The sequence below is a fragment of the Hippocampus bargibanti genome, linkage group LG03, assembly GCF_051943395.1.
Source record: "Hippocampus bargibanti isolate YZ-2025 linkage group LG03, ASM5194339v1, whole genome shotgun sequence".
Taxonomy (NCBI): Eukaryota; Metazoa; Chordata; class Actinopteri; order Syngnathiformes; family Syngnathidae; genus Hippocampus; species Hippocampus bargibanti.
In genome coordinates, this window is record NC_142736.1 from 17,521,426 (window position 1) to 17,542,710 (window position 21,285).

A 21,285-nucleotide genomic window follows, 5' to 3' on the forward strand; every position below is an offset into this window, starting at 1 on the left:
CTCGGTGCAGGCAGGTTAGCTGTCATATGCATAGCGGTTTGTCTGTAAATGTGCCCTGTGACTCACTGCCCTCCAGTCCACTCCAAGATGGTTTGAAATTGTCAAGAAGGTAGAGGCAAATACCATTTGTAAAATATTCAGTCACATGGGAATTTTATTCGGAACATCGAGGAATTTGGTGAATGTCATAAATAGTTCCCGACCGTTTTTGTTAATAAAAATATTCAGAGAAAGGCATTCTGTGAATATTACTTTTGCTAACTCGGCAGTCATCAGTCAAGAAATGGAGAAATATCTATGAACTTGGACATATTACTGTCAAAACTGTGACATTGTGTGAATTTGGAAAAAACCGGTTTTCAAGATGACTTCACATTTGTGAAGCTGTTGACTTTTGAATTGCTTGAGAAATTTTCCACTGTCACTCTAAACACGTTTCCCATCACCAATCTTTATCTGCTCTCTGCACTTAGGTTAGCATCAAACCTCTTACGCCACATCAAGTCACACTGTTTGCGCATAACATTGATAGGCCTCCTCTGGCCCACAGGCGTTAAACATCAACTTTCTCCCTTCACTCGCTAGGAACCTCCTGCTGAAGTGAACCCCACAGTCTTTTGACCTCCATCCTCAGATTCCATCACGAAAGAAGCAAATTTGACAGACATCAAAACAAAACATTCAGGATTATGTCTCACACACACTACAAAAACACTCTTATACACACTCATAAATGTCCTCATGTTCACGAGTGAAATATTGTCACACACAAAGATGAAATGCGCTTAAATAGTATACTGAAATTAACGTTAAATATGAGAATGTTTTCATAGCATGACGGAGGGTGTTTTAGTCATGTATGCGAGTGGAATTGGTGACTGATGTCCCGAGCTAGCCCTCACACTGACAGCGAGAGCCCGTTGATCCTCTGTGACAGCAGGCAGTTAATGAGCCTAAATCAGGCTGCTCGTTGCACCATTCCCTTTGGCTCTTTCTGACTCAGTCACGATGAGTCGATCAGCGCACATTTTTCAGCTGGTCCCCAGAATGGCAGTATTCCTGGGGTGCCTGTTTGACTAGTGAGGGGGGGATCACTCTGCCAAATAGTAGCCACGTGCTGCGAATCATTGCATTTTAATGATTGGATGAAATGGTTTCAAAGGCTCTTCTTATTTTTGTTATCTTTAAATTGACATCGCTGGCAAAATATTGCTGTTTTTTTCAGACATGGCAAAAGTCCTCACACTCGACTTAATCGATGAAAAGGCCGTCATCTGTACTTCTTTGAAGTTGTCGGACGTTTCGCTTCTTATCCAAGAAACTTTGTCAGCAAACTAAAGTCTTACTGGTAGTTTAGGCCCTATTTATATATCCCTACTGTCCAGACATGGCGGTGCCGGACTCTGCTATGATAGCAGATATATATACAGTAAAGTCTCGTTATATCGATATCGGTTATATCGATAGTACCGCTTATTACGATACTATTTCTATGAACGCAAGGAGAAAATTACATGCGCGCAGGGTCGGATACATCGATAGTCCGGTTATATCGATATTTTTTCGGACTCCCGAGAATATCGATATAACGAGACTTTACTGTATATATATACAGTAAAGTCTCGTTATATCGATATCGGATATATCGATGGTCCCGGTTATATTGATACTATTTCTATGCACGCACGGAGAAAATTACATGCAAACAGGGTCGGATATATCGATAGTCCCGGTTATATCGATATTTTTTGGACCCCCTTGAATATCGATATAACGAGACTTTACTGTATATATATATATATATATATATATATATCATCATCTCATTTTCCATACCGCTTATTCCTCATTAGGGTCGCGGGGGTTGCTGGAGCCTATCTCAGCTGTCTTCGGGCACGAGGCGGGGGACGCCCTGAATTGGTTGCCAGCCAATTCGCAGGGCACACAATATATATATATATATATATATATATATATATATATATATATATATATATATATATATATATATATATATATATATATATATATATATATATATATATATATATATATATATATATATATATATATATATACAGTAAAGTATCGTTATATCGATATCGGATATATCGATAGTCCCGGTTATATTGATACTATTTCTATGCACGCACGGAGAAAATTACATGCAAACAGGGTCGGATATATCGATAGTCCCGGTTATATCGATATTTTTTCGGACTCCCTTGAATATCGATATAACGAGACTTTACTGTATATATATATATATATATATATATATATATATATATATATATATATATATATATATATATATATATATATATGTGACGGGTGTCACAACAGTGACTGTCTTCATCTCCACGATGCTGCCGTATTAATGAAGACGAGACGCGTGGATGTGTGGCGTCACCGGTGCGCACCGCAGCTTTAAGCTTTAATGTCTTTCAATTCCTTGATCTCCTTGATGTGCGTCTCACCCTGACGCATATCACAGGCTTGACAATGGTATAAAAGCAGCTGTCGTGGGACAGGGAGATTCAGACTCATCTCGGACTCAGACCCAGTCAGACGCACCGCTCGCAGAGACCTGCTCAGCATCGCACGGAGTTTCACAGCACGACTTGCTCGACTCTACGCCACGATCAAGCTCTGCGCATCATCTGCCTGGAAGATCTGACATCGAACCTACTTACAAATAAAGAGAAACATCAAACTCTTTAGATGTGTCTAACTAAGGCAAGTTATGCAATTAAAGAAAAAAATAATGAAAACAAACTCAACAATAACAACATTGATTTGTTGGTTGTGTGCTGATACACACTAAGTGGATCTGGATATGTCACAACATTGATTTTCTGTCACCCGGATTTCTTAGTTAGGTAATAGAGCCAATTACGTATGTAGAGCTTATACACAGAGAGCTGTGATTATACAAAAATAAATGGGAACTGTACAATCAAGTCTTACTTTGCATAATGTCTGAATGAAGAATAAAGAGAATAAGGCCATGAAATCACACCGTCCTTGATTATAGTATTTGTATGCAGTCATTCATAAATAGAACAGGTCTGTGCATGGATGAGCAACAATTAGAATCTCTGTGTAATACGCTGTCTCATCCATTACCAGAAATGTTTACCAGATGAAAAGACAGAAAATGTTGTCATTTGCCTTCATTTGGTTCATTACGATATTGGAAGACATTTTCCACTGCCCACTGTGAAATTTAAAAAAAATCGATGCAAAAAATACTTGGGCATGCACCCTGGCTTCATTTTTCAAGAATAATGACGGATCTCTTTGACGTCTTGTAACTTCTCATCTAAATCAGTGAAGTCTCTGGGCCGAACTCACAAAATTATGGAATTGCTTTTGTGTGGCTCTCATCGGTAAAATGTATCAAACAGAGAGCATCTCATTTACAAAGCATGTGGAGAAGGCTAAATGCTTCACGAACTGCGCAGGCAAGCTGACCGTGTCTTCCAAGTTGTCCAATGTTATTTTTACATATCTAAATGGGGTTAAAAAAACCTCTATGCAAATGAGCCACATTGATAAACATCTCCTGGACTAACACCATTGTTAATAGCTCCAAGTAGTTTGAGTGAAGCACATAACATATTTAGAATGCAAGTGTAAGCCTGATCATGGTAACAATGACGGAAGCACAATGAAGGCATTGTCATGCTTGCCGTGCTCATGAGCAAATATTTAGAAAGGAAAGCCATTTTATTTCTTGCCCGGAGTGTTGAGGAACGAGTTCAAACTGGGACACTCTTCATGGAAAGCGCAATGTCGGTTCATGTAAAAAAAAACTACAACCTTTTGTCACCAAAAGTCATTTACACATGTCCACAAATTTACGTATGAGTTAATATCGGCATGTGAATTTTGGTGATGAATTGTACTCTTTATGACGGTTCGTTCGCACCTCCACAGTCAGGACTTTGTTTACGTTCTGAAAATGTCATCCTTCTCTTGCTAAGTGCCATTGTTACGCAACAGTGTTCTTGGCACAAATCCTGCATTACATTTTCATCTGTGCAACCAGGCGGGCGTCATGTATACATTATTATCTCTTTAGCACAAGGCCCTTTGTAAATATGACGCGATGATGGAGCAAACTGTGGGTGCAAATGACATACAATTAAACGTGCTAACCGTGGCCATAAATCATTCTCTCTCAATGTTGATTTTTTTTTGGGGTGGGCAGTTCGACGGCACTTCCAAATATGGGCACGCTTGCAACTGTGCGTCTGCATTAGATTAGATTAGATTAGCCTTTATTAGTCTCACACTGGAGAAATTTACATTTCACAGCAGCAAAGTGATGAAATGAAGAGGGAAGGAAAAGAAGAAGTAGAAAAACAAAATACAGGAGCTGGTGTCATGGCAGCCACTCGTGGCGCCATCTTGAAGTCAAAACAACAACAAAAAACAAATTAACAAATAATATGACAACACAAAGACACAACATAACCATGCACACTGATAAACTGCAATGTAGAAAGTAGTTTTGCCACTTATATGACATGACAAAAAATATCTGTCATGTTAATGGCTGACCAGGATAACTCAAACGATTCAGTTGTTTTCTTTTTGAACATGATTTTCTTGAGAACAAAAACCATCACACAAATGTACAAATCAACCTCCAATTCTGGCATGACTCATTTCAGATAAAAGGAATATAAAGTAGTATTGAGTAATATATTTTTTTTTAAATGAGAGCCTTTTGGTGATTATGCAATATCTTTCTCAGGACTGCAAATGGACAGATGATGCTGACACAGGCGAACTAGGTTGACCCACTACCGAAAGAGCATGCTGTGGCCTATCAGCCCACATAGGGTGTACAGCTGGAAAAACAAACAAGGCTTGGTCCTAAATCACATACAAATGAGCCTCCAGGATGGGATGGAGCAATGAACATGTACCCAGTTCAAGGGACGGAGCATTCCTTGGTGGAGGATTACATGTTCTTGCAATACAAACCTGGGTTCATTGTCTCAGTCGGGCGCTTTTTCACTTCCTTTCCTGTTGCGCCGTATTATAGTAAAACATGTTAATGATTGATGCTTTCCAAAGCACAATCAAGAGTTGACTCCTGGCCAATTTCTCGGGTGGCTGGAAAATCCCTCTTATCAAGGTTGCGTCAGGAAACTGAGCAGTCACGTCGAGTTCCAGGGTTGATATGATTTTTCTTGGAAGCCGACGATAACGTGACACAAGTTGAGTTGAAGTTGGATGGTCAATAACGTCATCCATATTTTTCAGCACAGTTCATCCACCCCCAACCTTGTGACAGGAAGTACAAGGAATTCCACTGTTACTTGATTACCTATAGAGATACGAATGTAAAATAGCAATGAGAGTGTTTAATATGACGCGAGGAGACATAATGCTGTTTGAAACACTTGGGCATGACCTGTTTCCGTTTTTATGTATTTTAGATTTGAAGAGATGTTTTTTTTTTCGAGAACGCGTGTGACTCTATCGTCCCAGTTTGAACTCACTTACTAATTCCGTATTCAGTCACATTTGTTTTGGTGTAAAATAATGATCCTTAAAATACAACATGCCAATAAACATTGGAACTGCGTTGTAAATTTACAAGCCAGCAAGACATTTTTCTGTCGCCGACTGCAGTCCAGTGCCAGTTTGTGGCCGTCGCACCGCTTCAAAACATAGCACAACTTACACAGCAAGTTTTTTGAAACAGGATTTGTTCTTTGTACAAAAAGGGCTCCACTGGAACTCAATATCAACAAAACATCTCATCTCATCTCATCTCATCTCATCTTCCGTACCGCTTATTCCTCATTAGGGTCGCGGGGGTTGCTGGAGCCTATCTCAGCTGTCTTCGGGCACGAGGCTGGGGACACCCTGAATTGGTTGCCAGCCAATCGCAGGGCACACAAAGATATACAACAGTCACTCTCACACTCACACCTAGGGACAATTTGGTGTGGTCAATCTGCCTGCCATGCATGTTTTTGGAGTGTGGGAGGAAACCGGAGGACCCGGAGAAAACCCACGCGGGTCCGGGGAGAACATGCAAACTCCACACAGAGAGGCCGGACCGGGCACTGTGAAGCCGGTGTGCTAACCACTCGACTACCGGGCCGCCCTCAACAAAACATCAATTTAGCAAATGTTTCAAACATTGATGAAGTTGTACTCAAATTTATCGTTGGTTGGTCAGAGCAAACTAAATTGGACTATCGAAATACATCTGTGGCAAACTGAAAAAAAGCAGGTGGCACCTCTGGTGAATATGATGTATTTTCTTTACTTCGATGGTTAAATATGGATTATGAACTGCTCCAGATGGTATGCATGAGATTCTTCTTTTCCTTTTGGATTTCACCTTCAGGGGTCGCCACAGCGAATCAATGTCCTCCATCTATCCCGGTTTTGTGCGTCTTCTTCTCTCACACCAGCTACCTTCATGTCCTCTTTGACCACATCCATAAACCTCCTCTTCGGTCTTCCTCTCTGTCTCCTGCCTGGCAGTTCAAGGCTCAGCATTCTTCTCCCGATATAGTCACTCTCTCTCCTCTGGACATGTCCAAACCATCTCAGTCTGGCCTCTCTGACTTTCTCCCCAAAGCCTCTAATATGACTTGTCCCTCTAATGTACTCATTCCTGAACCTATCCAACCTGGTCACTCCCAAAGAAAACCTCAACATCTCCAGCTCTGCTTCCTGAAAAAATCCTGAAAAGTAGTGCGTATGCCAAGGTTTAATTGTCATAAATTTAACGTTCGTAAACTGAAATATTCGTAAGGCAGCGTGTTTGTAAACCGAGGCACCACTGTAATGTGATCATCAGCAGCCAGTGATGCCAAGCGGGAGTGTGATAACTCATTGACATCTTAAGCCAAGTGCGTGTTAACTTCCATGGCAGAGGGTCCGTCGAACCCCTGAAAACCGATTTTCCGAAATCCTTGGGTTCTTGTTTAAGACCAGTGCACTAAGATGAAAATAAATAAAAAAATAAATAAAAAAATAAATAAATAAATAAATACTGTCGGTTAATATGGTAAATATAGATTTTAGAATCTCAGTTTGCAACTGGTGACAGCTGGAATTATAATGTGTTCCAAGACTCAGTAGATGGAATGATATTACACAAATAAAACTCATTTGTGTCATTATTGTACTGCACTGTCAACATTTATGTACATACATTGTGTCTCAATGGGCATACTGTATATGAGAGGATGAAAAAGGATGTCATCGTACATGGACCTAAAGATAGATATGAAGGATATTGAATGAACCTCAAACACATTTCCATATCATAGGCTATGTTTACAAAAGAACATTACATTTGTTCAATATACTGGTCAGTAGACATTGTGCCTCTTTATGCATTGTAGACAAAAGTGGAGTGACACTGTGAAGCTGCACGAAAGCCCCGAGTGGTTATGTAGGTAATGCAAACAAATCCAAATGAGCATTTTCTCTTCTCATCTCTCTGAGCACACTGTCTCATTGTTGTTGCCAAGAGCAATAAAAGGGCGAAAACAACCACATATAAACTGTATTTTAATCGTGAAAAAAAAATCATCATGAGGTGACCTGATTAATACTGTGCTGTTGAGCGCTGCACTTCATTGTCCCTAGTATCTACGGTTATATTATACTCCATGACTTCATCTATCAAGCCATTATCTGCTATAGAACTTGTTTGACCATCAAAAGGAATAAAACAACAAACCAAATTTAGCTGAAGCACAGCCAAGCACGTTTATGTAACATGAAAAAGCTCAATGTTCTTCTGCCTTCCATTGCCGTTTCAGGATTGTTGCTGAGCAGAAAATAGAATGTAAACTGCGATTTTTCTTTTTTTCTTTTAGAAAAAATGTTCATCATCTTCACTATTCGTGAAACAGATTGTTTATAAACAAAGTCTCCAGCGTATTCTGGTTACTGATATACAATTAGTCAAGGAGTGTTTACCACTCAGAAGACCGGTCTTTGAATAAGATTAACTCAGGAGATTCCAAAATACAGATTTTGCTGCAGAGTAAATTAAGACCATATTGAGAGAATAAAAGTTTCCTTGTCACGATCTGGTTGGCGACCAAAGGGTGCCGCTGTCGGCACCTGCACAGGTCTTGGTCAGGTTTGTTTCATCTTGGCAGATTTTTTACTCATGGTTTTCTTTGATACTTTGTATTTTTCTGTTCGAATGACTTTGATGTTTTAGATTTTGTTCCTTCTGACTTTGTTTTAATATCATTTTTCAAATACAACCTGCTGCTCCCTCCTGCCTGCTTTTTGGGATCCGCCACCAACACCACCTTGCAAACCGTGACAGAGTGCAGAAAACACCTACACAGTACACAATGACCCGACACCAAATGGTCGTGTCGGGAGTCCTTTTAACTGCCACTGATGAAGACAACCAACACCTGTGCAACTAAGGGCGGGGCTGACAGCACTACCCGCTGGTCATCAACCAGAACGTGACAGTCTGCCACTGATCGGAACGACCAACACCTGTGCAGCTGCAGGCGGGGCCGAAAGCGCCAACCGTTGGTCGCCAACCAGATTGTGACATTCCTTGATGCAGAGAACATATAGTAGAAACAAATGTACCAATCTGTGACCCCAAAAAACAAGGTACAGACTGTAGTTTATCTGTAACATTGCACCACTATTGTCACGAGTCACACATTTTCTGAGAACTTGTCATCTATGAAAAATACACTGAATCCAGTGTAAATAGAAAATGGGATGCAGCGCTTTAGCAACGGCACCCAAAACTTGAGCAGTGTATTTCTCAAAGAATGAAAAAAAAGTACATTTCCTTCCTGATTAAATAGATTTTGTTCAAGTGACACATCAATGCTCATATTGCCAAGACAAAATTTGGAGGTTTGGAAAATAATTAATGGTATTGTTTCATTCCGAACAAGTGAATACATAGGAAGAACGATGGGGCCACAAAACATACGGAATCAATTCCCCCCACTCCAATAACTGTGGTCCAATTAAAAGCTCTGAGATGAGTTTAGGCAATACAGTTTTTATTCAAGTGAAAAAGTTAAGATTTGATATTGAACTGCATCCTCCTCTTTATCTGTTCTGTTCATGTACTAAGGACGAAGGTATGAACACCCAAATGTCACTTGGCATCATGTCAGTCATTCACAAACGCCACAATATTTGTTGCCTACACTCCAATAGAAAAGACCGCAAATGTTGCCAAAAGAGTTGACACAGCAAAATCTGCACTCTCCCTGTCCTGCAGCTACAATGTGTATACTTTAGACACCCCCGCCCCCACCCCAACCTCCTATAGCCTTGTCTACTGCGGCATTGCTTTACTCTCTTGGCAGGCGCAGCACTCGGTACCTTAACAGTCCACATACCATGAGAACGAGGACAGCAAAAGAGTTATTTGGAGAAATAAATTTAGCACCATTACCTCGAGGCGGTCAGACTGGTTGGCGCTGACGACAGAAAGTCGGTAGTCAAGTGGCACTGAAAGTAGGGCTGAAGCAGTGCAGAAAGCCCATTGCAGATTTATTTTATGTCGTTCACAGGGTCATCTATTAATATGATCTGTATTCTCATGAGGAAGGCCGCACTAGTAGAACAACAATGGTGGAGGGTAACTTTCATACTTGTTATTAGTGGCAGAACTGTGTGCTGGTTGATATCCGCACACGACAGTATTGCTTGTTATCGATCCATCCATTTTCCAGAGGCTTTATCCTCATTAGGGTGGCGGGGGTGCTGGAGCCTATCCCAGCCGTCTTCGGGCACTAGGCAGGGGACGCCCTGAATTGGTTGCCAGTCAATCACAAGGCACACAGGAACAGTCACTCACACATTCACACCTACGGACAATTTGGAGTGTTCGATCAGCCTGCCATGTATGTTTTTGGAATGTGGGAAGAAATCGGAGCACCCGGAGAAAATATGAAAACTTGACACAGGGAGGCCGGACCGGGTCTTGAACTCGCAACCTCTGCACTGTGAAGTGCTAACCACTCGACTATCGGGACACTATTGCTCGTTATGGTTATTGTAAACTTGAGCTTTTCACATAAACTCTTACGATCTAACACTGAGCGTTTCACCAGTAGCATTAATAGCACCCTTTTGTGAATGAGTTCAATTTTTCCTCACAAGTAACAGGGTTCTCTAAAAGTGTGAACACAGCATGTACTCGTACATGAACCTATTTGATAGCCTTGATATGTCGGTTCTGGGCCATGGACTTGGAAAACATTTGTTCTCACTAGTAAGCCACTTCTGTTTACCAGATAAAATACGAGGACATTCTCATAGTAATGACAGTGTCCTATTAATGGCATTTTTTCTACTACTGTATGGCAGTTCAGTAAACCAGAAGGACAGCATGCATATTTGCTTTGTGTTTCAGTCTCAGCCGGAAGTAACATGAATCTGCTATCATTACCGTCTGCCTTTAAAATGCCATGCCGCACTGACAACTGCTGTCAGTTGATTAGCCTTGCTCACGACTTGGTCTCAGAGTTCTTAATACATGTATTTCGAAACATTGTTCACATTTTGTCTCACAGCATCTCGTCACGCTTATTGCATAGTATTTTTGTTCTGTATTCTCTGTTCATGTTTATGTGAATACCTATCTTTTTGAACAAAGTCTCTTATTTGTGTCTACGATCCTCATCTAGACAACAAACAGTCAAATTATTTCTAGAAAAATACAACACGAGTGATTGTTAAGCGCAACTGCTCCCCCAGTCTGCTTCTCCTTATCTGCACCAAAGTACGACCACAACCTACTGTGCGTTTTACACTGAGTTTTCATTGGATGTTGCAAGGGAAAAGTAGAAAGGTATGTAACCTCAGATATCAATCTCTTAAACTGATTAAAGCCTTACCACGGATTGCACTCCATCACATCGGTCAGCATCATGCTAGTCAGCTGCCTGCTGTTATGCAACAAACCGAGTTCAACATATTCCATGGCCTTAACAGCAGCTCCTGTATTTTGCTTTTCTACTTTCATTTCTTTCATAACTTTGCTGCTGTGAAATGTAAATTTATCCACTGCGAGACTAATAAAGGCAAATCCAATCCAATCCAATCCATATTCTGACAATTGCCACATTTAGATTCATTATGCTTCCATTAATCACTGAACACAGCAAAGATTTTTTGAGGACATGCAAGTTAATTAAATGGACTGTGATAATTTTCTAAAATGAATGGCTGCAGTCACTCACTTGACCTCAAAATTAAATGGGTTTAAATTTGCAGTTATCCATCTTTTTTTTTCTCCCATGGTTACAGACAGGTTTGCTGGTAGGTCAAATAGAGCATGGGAGAGGCCCACATCACACTATTGTCCCCTCGCCACAGGTATGGCATTTGTGTGCTGTGTTCCTGTCCTTTCTCTCTAAAGGGTCATCATGTAATGCTCTATTTGTGGAGGTATCCATGGTGATAATGATGTGAAGTCATGGAATAAAGACAGACAAACAAGTGGATGCCTCAGTTTGGCACAGATGAGTGTGAGCCGTGCTTAGACTGCCAGTCTATTTATTTGTGCACTGGAAGAAGAAGGGAATGGGTGAATACACAAAACGAAATAGAAAGACCTCAGTTGAGGGGGAACGGTCTAGAGGAGATGTGCATTTGTCACCGAGAAATTGAATCTGGGGTCAGGTGTTCACCGGTAATCTGACTACATTTTGGTTTTTGGATTTGGTTAAATCCAGAAAATAGGTTGGTCAAAAAGGAAAGAAAGGTTCTGAAATTAGATTTGAACGTGTACTCAATCCTAATTTACAGTGTAGTTCAAAACGTCATTTTGAGGTGACATTTAGGGTGTTACCTCGTGTCACCAGCAACAGATACAGAGAAAGTGAAAGAGTCACACAGAAGGGCATTAAATCTTTTTTTGTTGTTCAAGAAACGCAGGTCCGACTGAACAATTGAACGGTTGCATTCCAACGTTTATAGGAAGTCCACAGAAAATGAACATTTTTTATTTCTAATGTCTAATGTCTGTGACTTTTTCTCTGTGCTTAAAAATCTGGCTATGTCCACTCAACCCACTGGATTGTTGTGGTGCTTTTCATGCCGTAACAGTGAAGCGTTCTAAATTAGCCATGCCAACACGTCATCGTACACATGCTGGCTTTCACATAGGAGGTCTCCACAGCCCCTCATACCACACACTCTTCCGCCATTTCTTCGTAATGAGCTCGTACTCACGACTGACAACGAAAGCGCTCATTCCATGGGTTGAGTATATGCTGTTACATAACTGTCAGCCAACGGCATGCACTGTTCCCAACAGTGTTGACACAAAAAAATCTACAGCGGAATGTGTTATAACCTAATTGGAATATACACATCGGCAGCACAGAGACTTTTGACAAGGGAGTGACGTAGGGGCAATATTGTTATATTCTATTGTTACATGATACATCTACATCAAAACTTTCTCACAGGCCTTCACCAGACCATATGATCCTTGTTTGGATCAAAATCACCAACGGTGCATATACATTAGGTGAAAACATGGCATGCTTACCATGTATCAAATGCAGAGATGACTCCCTATGCGCTTGAGTGATCCTGTTGTGTCGATTGTCCACATGCGCAGATTAATAATAACAATGTATGCGTGACACAGCCCCATTGGCAATGGACATGAAATAATGGCAGAGAGAGAGAGAGAGAGAGAGAGAGAGAGAGAGAGAGAGAGAGAGAGAGAGAGAGAGAGAGAGAGAGAGAGAGAGAGAGAGAGAGAGAGAGAGAGAGAGAGAGAGAGAGAGAGAGGTGGGAGATAATTTGGCTTGGTGCTGACAGGCTGGTTAAGTAACAAAATAATGACGTCAGGAGCAATATGTACAATCTCAGGCAGCTCTGAAATACTGCAGGTTGGGTAGAGGGGATGATTGTCAGGCCACACCAGACTTTATACCTTTCTCTCTCTCCGCCACAACACACCACCGTTTCCCGACGTACTGGCTCAGAGATAAATGAATGTGCAATCTGTGAACCACACTTTGCAATGTTTTTGTAATCCTGCTCACTTGAATGGTGACACTGTGCAATACATCAGCAGGAAGAAGAGCAATATAGAACACTTCATTCAACATCAGCTTATACTTTGAATAAATTAAACAATTCCTACTGCTGAACACAATGCACTATTGGTCAAATGGTCATTGTTTTAAAAGTGTATTACCTAAAAACTGTGCTCTTAATATTTCACTTCTGTTTAATATCATACAATTGTTCTTATTTATTTTATTTTCATAAGCTCTGTTTCATGTCTCCATTGTGATTTTACTGTGCAGACGATGAATGTTGTTGGGTAGCGTCATTAATAAAGTGCATTCACATGAACATGTATACACTACAGCACAGTATTAGGTGGGGGAAAATACTAAAGAGTTCCTCATTAGTGGAATTTCATAAAATATTTGAGGGGATTATAATTTGTGTGGAAGAAGTCGGCAAGAAAGCCACAACAATACAGGCCACATAAAAATATATCAAGGGCCAGACCTCGCCCACGAACGTTGAGTTTGACACCACTGCAATGCTTAGCCACAACGTACATGTTACTCATTGATTTAGAACACTTTGCGCCTTAATTCCCGTCCCCCTACAGCGGTACCTTTTGTTTATTTTTGTAGTGTAAAGGGCACTTAGAACAGCTCCTTACCGGTGGTTACCAATTGTTTACCGATTAATCTCCACATTTTGAGCTGAACAGGCTGACCCAATTTGGTAAGGGTCAGCAGTTGAGGAAACAGACGAGATGCAATTGTGAAAAAGGTGTTTTTTTTATGACCATCTGCTTATACGGAAGAGAAAAGGTTTTCACACTGGGGCCAGGTTGCTTTCTGTGGATCTATGTTTGAGGTTTGAGAAGTAGAGCATTGTGTTTCTCTTTTACTTATTAGTCTCTTATATAAGCATCAGCAGGAAGAAGAGCCGTGCTGAGGCAAGTGACAAAGGCCACCGAGACAGCACATGTTGTACATATTACATTTGATTAAGCTTGAAATTTATAACCGGCAGTTGTTGTTTGGATCTTTGCCGCAATTATATTGTCAACGGAGTGTGCTTCCATCTTACTAAAAGGACAATTACAAATGACAAGTGAGGCATGACTGAAGTACGTACTAAAAAACTGTGTGGTACTAGAACCTATTATGAAATAAAAATGAGCACTAATTACCGTTAGCACGAGTTGTGTGCAGATTTCAACAATTCCACATTTTTGCCTCTCTGCTAACATGTTTAACACGATGTGGATTCCCCATAAATTCTCCTACCGGTGGGTAAAACTGTCAGACAATCGCGCAAATGTGTCTAACACAAAGTCAGATCCTCATCATATGTTCAGATCCTCATCAAAGTTTGGCCAAAACAAACATGCAAATCAAACCTCTGAAGATGGAGGACACTGATTCGCTGTGGCGACTCCTCAAAGGGAAAAGTCGAAAGGAAAAGAAGATATATACAGTGAGACCTCAGCTTACGAACACCTTACCTTACGAACTTTTTGGTTTACGAACGTCAAATTTATGAAAATTAAACCTTGAAATACGCACTACTTTTCGCGATACACAAGCACCACGGCTGGCGGAGTGATCTTCGGATCTTGCGGAGTGATCTTCGGATCTTTGGCGGAAGCACACGACCGAACAGCGCACCAGCCGGCGCACCTTTCCACACCCCCTCTCTCTGAATTCACACGTCGATCGCCTCCGAGGAGCTTTTTGCAGATAATTTTACTATTAGAAAATGTATGCAAGATGATCCCCTAATAATCACCATCGAGGAGAAGAAGGAGAACATTGAGAAACACGAACGAGGTGTGCATTTGTAGCATCACATGTGCACACCGCGGCTGTCATGTGAATCTCAGCCTGACACATCTCTCACGCTGTGTGTCACTTCCCTGAGAGTAAATTTCTACGACCGTTCTACAAATAAAGAGCCCGGTACCATTCACCATTGCTACCATCCTTTGCCTAAAAGCTTTACACAAAGGCGTTATTTAGTCAATGCTTTCACGTGACTAATGACACCGAAATTGTCGCGTGCGAGTTGACAGCTGGGGCGGGGCCGCCGCTCGCGACCCCCGCCAGCCGAAGAAGACACTTCAATTTAATTTCATTTCAACGAGTCGCTGTCACCGCACCAGTGACATGATTACGACGCTTGTGCTGGCAAGTCCAACAGTTTGCTTTGCCGGAGGTGATTGTTAGCCGCGATCGCGTAAGTTTGGTGCTTTCGGGGATCGCGAATGTGCGTGGTGTGCGTGTTAATCCCCTCATCACCGATACTGGACAAGTTCAAGAGTTTGCTTTGCCGGAGGTGATTGTTAGCCGCGATCGCGTAAGTTTGGTGCTTTCGGGGATCGCGAATGTGCGTGGTGTGCGTGTTAATCCCCTCATCACCGATACTGGACAAGTTCAAGAGTTTGCTTTGCCGAGGTGATTGTTAGCAGCGATGGCGTAAGTTTGGTGCTTTCCGGGATCGCGAATGTGCTGGACGGATCGCCCCGCCCGCCTTCTTTTGTCGCGTTTTATTCCGTGTCCGTGGAATCATCGGACTCGCGCCTTTTGTTGTAATAAAATCTCTGCCAGCACCTACAGGACTCAAAGTGGATGCAGATGACATCGAAGAGCTTGTTGCTGACCATAATGATGTCCTCAACACAGAGGATTTGATTTACCTTCAAGAGGACAAGCAGAAGCAGGCCACCCAGGAGTTGATGTGCATGTGTAACGGAGTTGTGCGCTTAGATTATTAAATTATGAAGGAAGTGACGCAACGGCGCACAGTGTGGCACTATGTCCCGCCCATAGTTTCCAGAACAATCTCGAGGAGATTCAGGGTGAGTCGCAATTTTCTGTTGGTCTTGATTAACGCGCATTTTCATGACAATATCTTATTTTGTTTCCCCTTTTGTACTGTCTAGTGTTATCTAATTAGTTCCCTTATTCATTTCGAGTCCAGATTACTTTTTGTGTCATTATTTACTTCACGTTTTGTCGAGTGGAACTTAGCTTCATAGTGCTTTTCTATTGCGCAGTTAATCACAAGACGAAACCCATGCGACTTCACCCATCCCTTCTGCCATACTGTGTTGCAGGTAATAATTGTTTCATTTCGTTTTTATTGAACAATATTTAGTTTCTTGTGTCGTGTCTCATTTGCCCGTGAGTGTCCGTGGCTGGTTGAACTGTGCGCCAGCCATTACAAGCGCACCTGCGTGTTCTGCTGAGTCTCCGCCCATGATGCGTTCAGGGACATCTTGTAAATAACAGTGAACTTGTGTTGTATTCTCTTTTTCTGTAAATAACCACTATACGATCACACGTTGTTAATTCTGTTTTGTTATCTACAATGTTTTGCATTTGAGAACAATCTCGAGGAGATTCAGGTTAATCACAAGACGAAACCCATGCGACTTCACCCATCCCTTCTGCCATACTGTGTTGCAGTGTTGCAGAAATAAAAGAAATAAAAAGACACATCCACGCGTCTCGTCTTCATTAATACGGCAGCATCGTGGAGATGAAGACAGTCACTGTTGTGACACCCGTCACATTGGTGCCGTGACCCGGATTCACAAGTGACTCTCCACTTCGGACCGGGACCGCGATGCTGCACAATGAAGACGCTGTGCAGTCCCATCACTCGGTGGACGGTGTGTCGACCCCCGTTTTGGAAATACATGTAGAGTGTTAATTGTCTACCTGCTGTTTTGCAATTGGTGTACTTTTTTTCATGTACGTGTTTTTGTGTGTTAAGTCTAAGAATGAGCTCCTTAGAAGTAACAAGTAGCACACCGTTGAATGAGTGTGTTGGTAGAGGTAGAGGCTTCCCAACCGTGTAACAGTTGTATAGTGCAATCCAGAGTGGTGTAGGTTGTACAGAGGGGAATGGGCAGGTTCAAGCTGAGGCCACTTATGTTAGTGGGGACAGAGTTCCTTCCCAGACCCAGTGCAGTGCATCTACGATACACCAGGATGCAGATGACATCGAAGAGCTTGTTGCTGACCATAATGATGTCCTCAACACAGAGGATTTGATTTACCTTCAAGAGGACAAGCAGAAGCAGGCCACCCAGGAGTTGATGTGCATGTATATATATATATGTGACGGGTGTCACAACAGTGACTGTCTCCATCTCCACGATGCTGCCGTATTAATGAAGACGAGACGCGTGGATGTGTCTTTTTATTTCTTTTATTTCTGCAACACTGCAACACAGTATGGCAGAAGGGATGGGTGAAGTCGCATGGGTTTCGTCTTGTGATTAACCTGAATCTCCTCGAGATTGTTCTCAAATGCAAAACATTGTAGATAACAAAACAGAATTAACAACGTGTGATCGTATAGTGGTTATTTACAGAAAAAGAGAATACAACACAAGTTCACTGTTATTTACAAGATGTCCCTGAACGCATCATGGGCGGAGACTCGGCAGAACACGCGGTGCGCTTGTAATGGCTGGCGCACAGTTCAACCAGCCACGGACACTCACGGGCAAATGAAACACGACACAAGAAACTAAATATTGTTCAATAAAAACGAAATGAAACAATTATTACCTGCAACACAGTATGGCAGAAGGGATGGGTGAAGTCGCATGGGTTTCGTCTTGTGATTAACTGCGCAATAGAAATTATAAATTATATAAATAATTATAAAAGAGGACAGAGCGCTAAAAACAGAAGTCTTTAGGAAGGCTACGCACACTGACCAATACTTACTTTTTGACTCTAACCACCCTTTACAACATAAACTAGGAGTTATCAGAACCCTCCAGCATAGGGCTAAACTAATACCAACTAGCACTGAAGGTAGAGAAAAGGAGTCAAAACATATCAGGAGAGCACTCACTAACTGTGGGTACCCTCAGTGGTCATTCAACAAATGTCAGAAAGAAAGAATAGCGAACGAAACCAATAATTCTCAAGATTCTAAAAGGAGAGGAGTAGCAGTACCGTACATTGCAGGAGTTTCTGAAAAATTACAAAGAGTCCTTTGGCAACATAAAATTCCTACTTATTTCAAACCGATAAACACGTTAAGGCAAAAATTAGTGCATCCAAAAGATAGGCTACCAAATGAAAAACAAAGTAATGTAGTTTATTCCATACATTGTAAGAATGAAAATTGTAAAGAGCAGTACATTGGGGAGACTCAACAAATTCTCAAAAAAAGACTTTATCAACATCGCAGGGATAATACTAGTGGGCCTCAATCGGCAGTACATTTGCACCTAAAAGCTACTAACCACTCATTTGACGACAATGAGGTTAAAATCTTAGCGAAAGAACATAGATGGTTTGAAAGGGGGGTAAAAGAGGCGATTCTTATAAAACAACAAAATCCTTCATTAAACCGGTCTGGTGGTGTGAGGTTCAATTTGGATCGTTCATACAATAGCCTGCTCAGGCAAAACAGGTTAGGCAACTTTCGCAATGCTGATGAGGGTCGTTATGCTGATGAGGTGATACCGGGGGGAGTGGGTGTAATAGGCCAATCGTTAGTCAGGAATGTAGGAACAATCAGTGGGGCCACAGGGGGGGGTCCCGCGCCTCCCCCAACCTGAGAGTAGGGACCTATCATAGCTGTGTCCGGCGCCACCAGGTCTGGACATTAGGGATATATAAATGGGGCCGATACGACCAGTCAGACTTTAGTTCGCTGACGAAGCCTCTTGGATAGGAGGCGAAACGTCCGAAACCTTCACTTTTGTACAGATGACGGCTGAAGAAACCTTCTCATCGATGGACCACTCCTGTACGACTGAGAGCTTACACAGACGTATTGCTGCCAACTTTGGGAGAGACATCCTTCTGCTGGTACGTAACTTAGAAAAGGCCACCTTTAAATTAGCTGATTTAAAGAACCACCTCAGATTCAATCTTAGATGTAGACAGAGCCGGTTAATTCCTAAATGCTCGAAGCAAGCACCCCTGGAACCCGGATACTTAGCCGATAAAATGCAACAAAATTATACCAGGAAAATTCTAAATTTGCGAATTAGGAGACTTAACATAGAGATAAAAAACAAACAGTCAGAAATAGAAACTTATTATCAGCGATTACAAACTAATCTTACCCACAAAATCTATCAGGAAGTGTGTGAATTTACTAAATCCGGTTATATGAGGCACCACAGCAAAACCAAAGAGAGACAAAAGGGTAAATTTCAAAAATTACTTTTACTGAAACAATCTCAGCTACTGGTAAACACGCGTAAAATTAGGTATGAACAGTTTGCAAGGGAGAATTGGATCAAAAATTTGTCAGACAGAGATCTCTCAGAGACAGAAAAGGCGGTACTTACCAAAGGTTTAAATTTCTCAGTGACTCCTAAAACTATACCTACAATAGATTATATCACAGCTACTGAATCGGCTATTAAAAATAACAAACTTTCGTATGCAGAGGCAGATGATCTACGCATTAAAATATCAGCTCTTCTCAGTAGTGCCAAACTTCCTCCGTCCAACATAACATTAGAAGAGAGAAAGGCGTTAACTACTCTACAAAAAGACAAAAATATTACTATTTTGCCAGCAGACAAGGGCAGATGCACAGTGCTGCTCAACACATTGGATTATGAAGACAAAATAAATAGGTTAATCAGTGATTCTAACACGTATGAGCAACTAAAAAGGGACCCTTCCAATAGATACAAGAAAGAAATGATTGACTGTCTCCAAAAGCTAGAGAAAGGAAAACATATAGACAAACAGATGTATTTTAGATTATACCCGGGAGAGGCCACGCCATGTATCTATGGCCTGCCAAAAATACATAAAGAAGGGTTCCCCCTCCGACCCATTGTTTGTAGCATTGACTCCTCTACATACAATGTAGCCAAATATTTAAAAACTATTTTAGCTCCGTTGGTTGGTAACACGGAATACCACGTAGAGAACACCACAGGGTTTGTAGAGAGGATCAAAGACCTCATATTGGAACCTGAGGAAACTTTGGCATCATACGATGTGACTTCTCTCTTTACATCTGTCCCAACCCCAGCAGCAGTCTCAGTGGTGAGGACGAGGCTGCTGGCGGATGTTTCTCTGCATGAAAGAACCAAACTGAAACCGGATCACATCTGCCAATTATTAGAAATCTGCCTTAATACTACGTATTTTCAATTTCGGGAAAAATTTTATAAACAAATCCATGGTTGTGCTATGGGCTCACCAGTTTCACCCATAGTGGCTAATCTTTACATGGAAGAGATGGAGAAACAGGCCCTCACATCCTTCCCAGGGACAAAACCTAGACACTGGTTTAGATATGTGGACGATACTTTTGTCATAATTAAGAAACAAGAAATTCAATCCTTCACAGATCATCTCAACTCTGTAGACTTCAACATTAAATTTACTCGTGAGGACATTCAAGAGAACCAACTAGCCTTCTTGGATTGTAAAGTAATTATAAAAGAGGACAGAGCGCTAAAAACAGAAGTCTTTAGGAAGGCTACGCACACTGACCAATACTTACTTTTTGACTCTAACCACCCTTTACAACATAAACTAGGAGTTATCAGAACCCTCCAGCATAGGGCTAAACTAATACCAACTAGCACTGAAGGTAGAGAAAAGGAGTCAAAACATATCAGGAGAGCACTCACTAACTGTGGGTACCCTCAGTGGTCATTCAACAAATGTCAGAAAGAAAGAATAGCGAACGAAACCAATAATTCTCAAGATTCTAAAAGGAGAGGAGTAGCAGTACCGTACATTGCAGGAGTTTCTGAAAAATTACAAAGAGTCCTTTGGCAACATAAAATTCCTACTTATTTCAAACCGATAAACACGTTAAGGCAAAAATTAGTGCATCCAAAAGATAGGCTACCAAATGAAAAACAAAGTAATGTAGTTTATTCCATACATTGTAAGAATGAAAATTGTAAAGAGCAGTACATTGGGGAGACTCAACAAATTCTCAAAAAAAGACTTTATCAACATCGCAGGGATAATACTAGTGGGCCTCAATCGGCAGTACATTTGCACCTAAAAGCTACTAACCACTCATTTGACGACAATGAGGTTAAAATCTTAGCGAAAGAACATAGATGGTTTGAAAGGGGGGTAAAAGAGGCGATTCTTATAAAACAACAAAATCCTTCATTAAACCGGTCTGGTGGTGTGAGGTTCAATTTGGATCGTTCATACAATAGCCTGCTCAGGCAAAACAGGTTAGGCAACTTTCGCAATGCTGATGAGGGTCGTTATGCTGATGAGGTGATACCGG

The 21,285-nt window shown here is 41.4% G+C and overlaps 1 long non-coding RNA gene across 1 annotated transcript; it reads left to right on the forward strand.

Moving 5' to 3' along the window:
• Nucleotides 1-15,889: 15,889 nt before the first annotated feature.
• Nucleotides 15,890-16,836, forward strand: LOC148900541 (uncharacterized). The gene is made up of 2 exons (XR_016114353.1): nucleotides 15,890-16,141; nucleotides 16,502-16,836. It is a non-coding gene; the product is annotated as an uncharacterized LOC148900541 (long non-coding RNA).
• Nucleotides 16,837-21,285: the final 4,449 nt, after the last annotated feature.